Below are 10,998 nucleotides of genomic sequence, written 5' to 3'. Positions count from 1 at the left end.
TCTGTAGTTGATATATTCTTACTTGTATGCAAATAGTTTTCTATATTAGTTTGCATGTAAAGTGTTTGAATAAATGCTTACATGAAAATGTAATAGTATAGTAGTTGTTTGTGTAACATGTAAAAGTATGGTAATTGTTTGAAGAAAATGTTATTTTTTCTTGGATGGGATAGTATTTTGGTATGATAATATGGATGTAGCTGATCTATGCCTATTTGCATGCAAAGAATTTGAAGAGTTGCATGTAGGGAATTTGAAAGGTTGCATGCAAGGAATGTGAAAAGTTGCATGTAAGGAAATGGAAAAGTGGCATGTTTTTAGTTATTATGTTACAAGTGGAATAAGTGCAATTTTTTTGAATTAGTCTCATACAAAATGTATGAGAAATAAAAATCAATTTCTTTTCAAGTGTGGTTAAATTTAGTAGAGCTTTGGAGATCTCATTTCCATAAACTAACATTGGAGATTGAACCATTATAGTAGCTTCCTCCTTCTACCTTGGTGTGGACCATGGATTGTAAGAGGGTATGCTTATAGGTTGTTAGTACTAGTGAAAGATGATTTTGAATTAGTAGACATAATGTCTTGATTTTTGGAACATGTGACTAATTGTGTATGAATTATATGTCGCTTACATGTTTATTTCATGATACCTACTTACATCCTTGTATGTTAGGTTATATTTTTGAATATTTTGATTACATGTATCAGTGTTGTAGATTGACTACAAGAATTGATCACTTATGTTCGACTACATGTGTTTATGCTTAGGTGTAGTTGATTTGGCATTTATTATGCATAATGTTGGTTGCATGTGGCAATGTGTACAATGGATTAATGGTTGTTGTTATGCATGTATGGTCGTGGCTATGATTATGCATGTATAGTAAGTCAAACATGCCTTGTGAAGTCATTGTATGAAATTTAGGTCATCATGATGCTATTGGTTGTTATGATTCTAATGTGTTGGCTGAGATAGAGCAGGAGATACAAATTATCATAATGACGTTGCAACAATGAACTTTGGGGTAAGAGAAAATCATCATATATGTGTTGTATGTTTGACATGCAGGTATGTAAGTTAAGGATTTTTATATGCATTAGGTTTATATACATATGGTTTGTGTACATGTCTTTTGATGTTATGGTTACATTCATGATAGATGTTGGTTGAAAGTGTAGTTATATGCACATGTGTCACATAGTCAAGAATGATAGTAACTTGTAGTTGTATGCATTGCTATTGTTGTCTTATATTAGATAACCTAATGATTATGCTATATGTTGCTGATGAGTATGTTATATGTTAACTTGTTAATTGTTATATGACAGTTAGCTTGATGATTTGATTTTATGTTGTTGATGAGCATGATATATAACTTATTGTTGTTATATGCTATTAACTTGATGATTAGGGTTATTTCATTGAGATACTGATGTTATATTTTGGATTGGTCATATGCTTGATGGTTATGTTCATTGCCTTGAAGATATTGATGTTATATGTATTGTGTTAACCTGGTTTGACCTATGCATATGGTTATGGTTTCGATATTCAGGTATGAACTAACATATTTTTGAGATGGTGTCATACATATCTAGATTTTCTTTGCATATGTGTATGATTTTACGATGTGAACGTGTTAGTTAGATGTTTTTATGGATGTCATGATCTTATGAGTGATTGATCTGATGTGTTGTAAACTTATATTGTGCTAACTAGATTGATTGTGCAGACAAGATCACCTCCCTTGATATACATTAAGGTATGAGTTTTCTTATGTCGTATATTTGGTGCTTGGTTGTTTGATTATGTCGTCCATTTGGTGTTTGAGTGTTTGGTGCCTATTATGTCACCTAGTTTAATTATATAACATGGTATATTTATAGTTTGTTGAATGATTGATTTATTTCATGATATGAGCATGAGTCTATAGAGTGGCATGAAGGATTGATATTGTATTAAGATAATTATGCTAACCCTTATGTGTTGAGAGAGTTGATATGTACTTGAGTTTAGTAGGTGATAATTGTAGCATTATGTCTAATGACTATGAGTTAATTATGGATTATGACATGATTTTTTGTAAGATTTGATTTCAAATGGATAGATATGATTGTCTTTATATTCGAAACATGTGTGAGCATGATGCAGGGAGTTGCATGGCAAGAGACTGCCATGAAATATTGAAGAAGGCTTGGGTTGAGATTTCCTTGGGAACCATGGGGATTGAGTCATGGTGTTTGTTGTTAGTCTTGTGCTTTTGGTCTTTTATGAATTGTTGAGCTTGATTTGCAGCTTTGTTTATGTCCAGTGTATGGCCATACCGCTTTGTTTGCGAAGTATGTTGCTTGGTCTTTATGGTCTTCTTCTTGTTTGTTTCTTGTCTTGCCTTTTATGTTTTGAGTCTTGGGAATTGGTTGTGAAAGAGGAAATTTGATGGAAATCAGGAGAGGTGTGTGGTACCCAACCGATGATATAAGACCTAGATGAAGCTCTGTGCATGAGTAAGCGTGACAGAAGGTAAGGATATGACATTTTGTTAGACCGGTTGGGTCGATTGAGATAAAATGGATGGTAGCAGTATAATCATGAGAAAGGTAACAGGAAAAGGTAAAGTAAATGGATTTGAGGCATCATATGCCTTGGCTATGTTAGGAAATGTTATTCTCAATGTTGCGCATGTGTTGCATGAATAAAGGAATTTCTCTTAACCTACACCTTATGTTATCTGGTAATTATGTTATCATCATGATTTTGTTTATGTTTATATATGTATACATGTATGTATGTATGTCATTATCTAACAAGGTAATGATTGTTTTATGCTAATGTTTATATATGTATGTATGTATCGATGTATCTATGTTACTGTCTGATAGGGATTGTCAAGGATCATTCTTGTGAAGGAATAATTTCTTACGCAACTGAATGGCATGAATAGGTTCCTGGTTCATGAGGAATCAAGTGGGAAGAGTAGTCATGAAAAATATACGAGGTGAGTATCATATGGTTATGAATTTATATTATGTGATTATATTATGTCTATGTTGTGGACATGTTATACCAAAGGATACAATAGTAGAGTGAAAGCAGTGTGGTCAGTGGCATGCTAGGATAAGCATGGATGAGATAATGGAAGCAAGGTTCCTTTGTAAGGAAAATGTGGTTTTGGATGTGTGGTACTATTGCTGAGCATACATTGTATATGTTGTACATGTTGCATCTATGATGTGTGCACTTTTGGTGTTGTGTATACATAGCATGTGTACATGTTATTTATGCAATGTTATGTATAGGATGGTACAAATAGGGTTGTGCGTGTTAGACTCCGTCTTGTATGTCAGTGTGAGATTGATTCTTCTTCAAAACCCTGTTTTGAAGAAGAAATCATTAAATGTGTTTTTAGAATATGTATCAAATTCTCCAGCTCTTCAAAAGGCAGCAGCTTCCTCAGCTCCTATCTCTGCAAAAACACAAACATAAGAAAACAAAACATCATCAGCAATCAGAGGCAAAGCAAGTTACAAGCTATTTGGAGAGGTCTCACTGGAAATCCCAAAAAAACTTCATTGTCACAGCTATTGAATCAAATGATTGTGTTAGCGCTGGGAATGCCCTGCGTCTTATTGATCAGAGGAATGTGATCCAAGGTGATTTTGTGCTTGTTAGTAGTGACACTGTGAGTAATATGTCTTTGAGGCAAGAGTTCATTCTGAGCAGCATGCATACAAGCCTCCATTGATAATTTCTTGCAATCTAGAAGCCGGCATATACTTTCGCTTTTACTAATCTCAGGGTGTTCCTTAAGGTATATATCAATCGCTCTGTACAAATCATCATGAACTGGGCGTGCGAAATCGGGTATAGCTTCTGCAAAAATGGTGAATCTTGAAATTAATAGATTTGCATCTCGAGCAATCTCTGCCAAATATGCATCAATCAGCTTTGCAACTTTAAGCTTTGAGCTGTGTGCTGCAGAAGATGATCTTCTGCTCTCTACAAAGTCCAGGCTGAGACAGAGAAGGAAGTGGGGTTAAACAAGGGTGTATCTGACAAGCAAATCAGGTTAAAAATATTTTCTCCAAATGTCCTCAATATAACATTGGTCGACTTACCTGGGATAACAAGGGTTCCAGTGGGTGATCAACCTTCAGATATAGAGGCTAGAATCAGAACAATGATTCTATCATGCATTAAGCACGAGACGTGCATCATCCTAGCTGTTTCTCCTGCAAACTCTGATTTGTCAAATTCAGATGCGTTTCAGATGGCAAGAATGGCTGACCCAGATGGATCTCGAACCATCGGTGTGATAACAAAGCTCGATATTATGGACAGAGGAACTGATGCTCGTAACTTCCTTCTTGGAAATGTTGTCCCCCTTCGACTTGACGATATAGGGATTGTAAATCGCAGTCAAGAGGATATTATTGCAAACAAAAGCATTCGAGATGCACTGGCTTATGAAGAAGAATTTTTCCGCAGTCGGCCAGTGTATCACAGTTTAGCTGATCGATGCGGTGTTCCCCAGTTAGCAAAGAAGTTGAATCAGATTTTAGTACAGCATATCAAGGAAATCTTACCAGAATTGAAAGCTCGAATAAATTCCTATGGCGAGACCATAGATTCCAAACATTTAATTCAATTGTGGATGGTAAAAGTGAAGAGATGGTAACAGCAAAGTTGTATGGAGGAGTAAGGATTCATTATATATTTCAGTCTATTTTTGTTAAGTGCTTAGATGAATTTGATCCTTGTGATGATATCACTGATGAAGATATCCGAATGGCTATTCAAAATGCTACTGGCCCAAAAAATGCTTTGTTCGTTCCCGAGGTTCCTTTCGAAGTTCTAGTAAGAAGGCACATTTTTCGTTTATTAGATCCAAGCCTTCAATGTGCTCGTTTTATTTATGATGAGTTGGTAAAGATAGCTCATCAATGTGAAACAGTCGAGCTACAACGGTTTCCTGCTTTAATGTAAGAAGTTGTAGGGATCTTTTTACAGGAAGGCCTGGCTCCTGCGGAGAGTATGATTGAAAATCTTATTGCCATGGAGATGGACTATATCAACACTTCGCATCCATCATTTATGGGTGGCAGAATTTCCTTTATCAAAGGACAGTTGACTCATTTGTAGGCTACGACTACATGACATTTCCAAGTTTTATGAAGAATCATTAGATTGAGAGATTCTATGAGTATTTTCAGGAAGATAAGAGCATTCAACGAATACAACTGGCATAATATGCACAATTGTGAAATTGTTAAAGATTTCAAACAGAAAGCGAAGGTGAAAAGTAAAGGATCAAACACCACGAAGACATCGACCACAACAGAAAAATAGGAACCGATCTCCTACTAAGGACTTCAGTTAATGATTCAACAGGATCTGCGCTCTAGTTTTTTGACCATCAGAGGATTTTTAGAGGGATGATGTTTTATTTTAGAATAGAGGAAACGCTCTTTTCTATTTTTATAACTGCAGGTGAAACAGCGCCCCTGTTTTGGGGTCGATTTGTTTTTCCCCTAGCAGCGTTTATTTAATATATTAAAAAATCATTTGTAAAAGGGAGCAGAGAGAGAAAAGAGAGGGGGAGAGAGTTCTGAGCGCTGGTGGAGGAGAGAGAACAGAGCTTTCATTGTACAGATTTTGACAGAGATTTTAATTAAAAAATGCAGCTCTGACCCCTGAGATTCCTGTGGTATGAGATTTAACATTTGTGTCCTCTTTTGTTTCATATGTAGCCTGTTATGTGTTCATGTCATTTCATGATCGTTTCCATTTGAACAAATGAAGTGTTAAGGTAGAATTCATAATTTATATGCTCTGCCTTTAAGTTTGTTCATATTTAATGTTTTCTTCTGTTTGACAAGGATTCATCTTCTATGCCCTTGTCAGCTCCTCAGCAGTCTTGCCATTCCATTTAATCTCAATTTGATGTTAAAATTTCTTGCCTACCTTGCCTCAGGAGATAATCTGTGTTTTTGATTACATTTCTCTGTTCAAGCTGTTCCTTTGCCCCATGCAGCCCAGAAAAACCCCATCATTTTATTAAAAACCCCTTTTATCAATTTACTAGCCTAAAATCAGTTTCTTCTAAAGTCATCTCAGCCCCCTTTGCGGACTTTTTGCTGAGATAGACTGGAGAGAGCCCTCTCCTGTCCTCGTAGGGCTAGCTACGAGGCTAAATGGTTTGATGTTGCCTTGGATTTTTCCTTCCTCAGCCTGAGGCAGATTCGATCGCTAACAGTGTGAATATTGCATATGGGGTGTTGTATACATATTGTACTGTCTTCATGATGTATATGCGATGTGTGTGCATATCGTGCTCTGTGCATGTTGGATATGCAGTGTTGTGTACAAATGATTCTATGTACATGTTGGATATGCAGTGTTATGTACGTGTGGCATTGCGTGCATGTTGTAGATATGGTGCTCTGTACATATGGTGTTGTGTGCATGAATGTACAAGTGGTGCCATGAGCATGTGGTGCCATGTACATGTTGTACATAGGGTGCTATGAGCATACGGTGATGTGTACATGTCGTGCATGTGATGCTATGTATATATGGTGTTGTGTACACATCGTCCATCTAGTATTGTGTACATGTGGTATTGTGTACACGTTGTATAGTGGTGTTGTGTACACATTGTGTACGTGGCACCGTGTACATGTGATGTTGTGAACATGTTGTGTAGGTGGTGCAATGTATAGGTGGTACTGTGTACATGTTGTACATATGGTACTAGTGCACGTGTGGTATTGTGTGCATGTCATACATGTTGTGTTGAGGTCATGTGGTATTATGTATGTGCATCATGTAGTCATGGTATTGTGGCATGTGTACTCGTTGTGTTGTACTCTGTGTAGGTACATGTATTGCGTAATATTTCACATCGGGTATAGATGGATTCACTTTGTTGTACATTGGGTGTAGGTGTATGTGTTGTATGTCAGGTGTAGATGCAGGTATTGCATGGTGTGGTATGTCGCATGGTTGTATGTGTGCGATGCACACTATGCGTATGTACACCTGGTAAAGGAGAAGGAATTGGTTGTTTATTGGGTGTGGAAACTGATCTTGTGTCTATACAAAAAATCAAAGGTAGGAGTAAGGATCGATGAAGGATAAGTATTGGTATATTCTTTCAGTTTTACTATGCATGTGATTTATGATTATGATATATGATGACTATATGTGATCTATGAATCTAGTTTATGATGGTTACATGTGATTTATGATGTTGATCTATGATGGTTTTGTTTTGAGCTAACCATATGTGATATCTTTATATATGTTGATTTGGTCAAGTAGGCTAGTTTGAATTGTTGTGACATGAAGCGAACAAGATTGAAAATGTACCTCATTGATGAGCTACCAATGAGGTATGATGTGAATTTATTTCAAATTATTTAAATCTAATAGAAAAAATAGTTCAATGCCTTAGAATTCAGCCTCTTCAAGGAGGCAACCTCCTTTACATTACATAAATGAACAATTCTTGGATGATACAAATGACAAGACCTCCTTTCTATATATATGAGTCTAAGGGGTCATAATATAATCAGAGCCGACATAACAATAGTAATGTAAGGGAACAATAATAACAATAGTGGGCTTCTATGAGGCACAATAGTAACAATATGGAGACTACATGGGTACAACAATATAATAAGGGGGTTGTACTAATAACAATAAGGGGTTACACTAGTAGTATACGGGCCTAACATGCCCCTCTCCTTCAAAAAGTGCTTTCCTCAACGCTTGAGTACTTCTTGATGCTTCTGTATAAAATTCTTGTCCTCTCATGTGGAATCTTCAGTGGGTAAGTTCTTCCACTTGATGAGATACTCTGAAATTGATCGATTTCATAGTTGTCGGGTTCTTTTTTCTATGATTGCTCCAGGTTCCAATATGATTTTTCCTTCCTCTTCAATTTTTGACAATATTTTTTGAATTGGGATATTCTGCAACTTTTGAATGAGTGGCCACATTTCTTTTTCGTTCTTCCATTCATCCCTTGCTTTGTTTATCCAATCTGGTTGGATAATAGAAATAACACAAAACAATGCTTCCACATCCTCATCCTTTCTTGAGAGTGCATCTGCAACAAAAAAATTTTGTAGAAATTTTGAATAATATAACACTTATTCATAGAGATTATCCCGATTCTACACTATTTACGGAATGCATGCATAATACATAACCTCCTCTACGTTGATCATCAATTTTGCGGAATTAAAAACAATGAAACATCAATCGCATGCGCACATTAATACAGTATGTACTAGGGAAAGCATACAGCTGAGAACCCCCAACTATCTATATATTATAATGATAGAGAACATGTAACAATACATCGTACAATACTCCTCACAAGTACACAGTACTATCTCCACCTGTTACACACAAACTAGCTCAGATCTGAATCAAGTCACAAGTTCAAATCTCCTCCATTGTTTGCCTGCCTCTACTGCGCAATCCAATGTGAGAATAGGAATGATCCAAGTTTGAATTACCTTTTCTTGTACTACGCAATCCTCATTGGCAATCTCAATCAATTGCATGTGCAAATCTCATGCACAGCTATAGTCACAACTGATAGCAGTCTCACTCTTTCACCCACCTCTAACACTTGTCTCCATTGAACTGTCCATGCACTGAGTTAACTGAAGTAATCTTTAGTTGCTTTATGAGTTAATAATTAGTGAATTAATTAATAATTAATTCACATCACTCATCACTAGTTTATTTGCAGTTAGACTAAATACAACTAGTTCAACAAGTCAAACTGAACACAACTCCACCAAACTCAATCACTTGAGTTCTAACTAAAGTCCATCATGCAATAGCTCAACTGACCCATAAGAAAAGCGTATTTCCTTTTGGCAGTTGCATGTGCCACATATGTAGCTCGAACTGAAGTGCTCCAAGAGGATAAGATAATGTTTATAGTCCAAATATTATTAAGAGCTAATAATATTCGACCGTTCTATTTTTAGCCTTGTAGTCTAAAAATAGACTCCGCCCATATGTCTAAAAATAGAAGTCCATCTATTTTTACCAACATGACCAATCATCCACAAATAGCATCCTGCAACTCATAGACCATGATCCATATGTCTAAAAATAGACATAGTCTAAAACTAGACTTTGCACCAAAAATAGCCTGCGGTCCCACTTAGTGAAGGCGGCTTCTTTTCACTAAGCTCCATCATCTTGTTGCATTTTCAACACTCCCTCTCAACAAGATATGGATTATCTGCAACCCCTATCTGGCAACTCTGGAATGTTCTGCATGTAACACATTTTCCCGATCCACTTGCTCCAACAACACTTGGAACAAAAACACTCCCAACTGACCACTCCGTTGGGCTAGGAACATACTCTGATGCTGAAGCTTTACCTACTGCTAACAAGTGCTCCCTCTCTGACATCTACGCTACTACAACATCTCCATGCATCTCGCACCATTGCACACTTCTTTGTGCCACCAGCACTGTGCAAAACACTTGTGCCGCTCGCATTGTTGTAGCCTGCTAGCTATGCGTTGTCCTGGGATTCCCTACACTGTCGCTCTCTCTGCTGCTCCATCTGCATCTATCTCTACCCAATCAGTCAGTTCCTGCTACTCCACATCGGGGCTCCCGTAGCAAGGTCTCATCCAAGAGGTTGGGCACCTTAAGGATCTTGCCCCTCCTCCTTGGGACAATCACTCTATATCACCCCACCTCCTACCTGGAGGTTTGGCTGCATGTGATCCCTCAGCCCACCTGGCTTGAATTTTCCCCCTACTAGAGGTCTCTGCATGAGTAGATGTCTCTACTCGATCTCCTCTCAGCTTCCCTTGTTGTGGCTACTCCACAACCTCCTGAAGCTGCTGCACCAATCGTGGCTCCTCCACAATCGTCTGAGACTTCTTTTGGCTTTGCATGTTGAGAGGTAATATACGCTCCCTCTCAACCACCAAGTCTCCATCAGTTGCCTCACTGCTCAAGGCTTTTCATGCATCTTGAAACTCAAGAGCATACAGGTTCTTGACCCGTGAACCAATCTGCTTCACCTGTCTAGTGATGATGTGTCCAAGGAAAACCTTTCCCTTACTGAAGACTACATCATAGCCTATGTCTTCCAACATCGCTCGACACCAAGTTTCTCTTCAATCTTGGTACATACTTGACATCGGTCAAGGTAAGGCGAGCTCCATGCTCCCTCTGAAAAATAACCATGTCTACACCTAAGACACTATACTTCTCATCATTACCCATCGCTATGAGTATCTAGAGATCTTTCTCCTCCAAAGTATTGAACAAAATCTTGTCACCGATCATGTGGAAAGACGATCCACTGTCAAGAAACCAACCACTTCCCACCATGGATGAAACCATGCATGCAAAGAGTGTGAAATGCAACTCAAACTATGAAGCAAGTGCCTCACCTTCAGATCCTTCCCCGAATCCCTTCTTGGATTTCCTCCGTGGACAATTTGCAGCATAATGGCCCACCTCATGACAACGAAAGCATCACACTTTCGATTTGTCAACCTTCTTCCCATCATTGGAAGAACTAGATTTGGAAAGAGAAACCTTCTCCTTCCCCTTCTTTTCTTTGGCAGCCAAAGCGCAATTTTCTTCATCATATGCCTTTGATGAAGATTCGTCCCTGGTATTCCACCTAATCTCCTCTTGCACAAGATCCTACCAAAGTCTCTCCCATCCTGGCAATTTCTCCTGACCATTGACAGAGTCCTAATAGGAATTCCAACTCTTCGGAAGACCAAGGAGAGCCAAGCTCACCAAGTCCTCATCATCAACAGTCACCCCCACACTTCTCATCCCGGCATTGGGTGAACTTCGTGAGATACTTGGGCATATTGTCTCCATTCTCAAACTTAATGTTTCTGAGTTTATCCTTGAGCGCCAACTTCCTCTGGTCACTCTTGCTTTGGAATAAATCTGTCAACGCTTTCCACATCAAGTATGGAGAAG

The 10,998-nt window shown here is 38.0% G+C and overlaps 1 pseudogene; it reads left to right on the top strand.

The window, feature by feature from the left end:
- Positions 1-3,989: 3,989 nt before the first annotated feature.
- Positions 3,990-5,143, top strand: LOC149239260 (dynamin-related protein 3A-like; annotated as a pseudogene).
- Positions 5,144-10,998: the final 5,855 nt, after the last annotated feature.

Source organism: Pinus tabuliformis, chromosome 8 (genome assembly GCF_031772625.1).
Source record: "Pinus tabuliformis cultivar Carrire ecotype Pingquan chromosome 8, CPIR1, whole genome shotgun sequence".
Taxonomy (NCBI): Eukaryota; Viridiplantae; Streptophyta; class Pinopsida; order Pinales; family Pinaceae; genus Pinus; species Pinus tabuliformis.
Note: the sequence above shows the minus strand (reverse complement) of the source record. Positions and strands in the feature narration are given on the sequence as shown.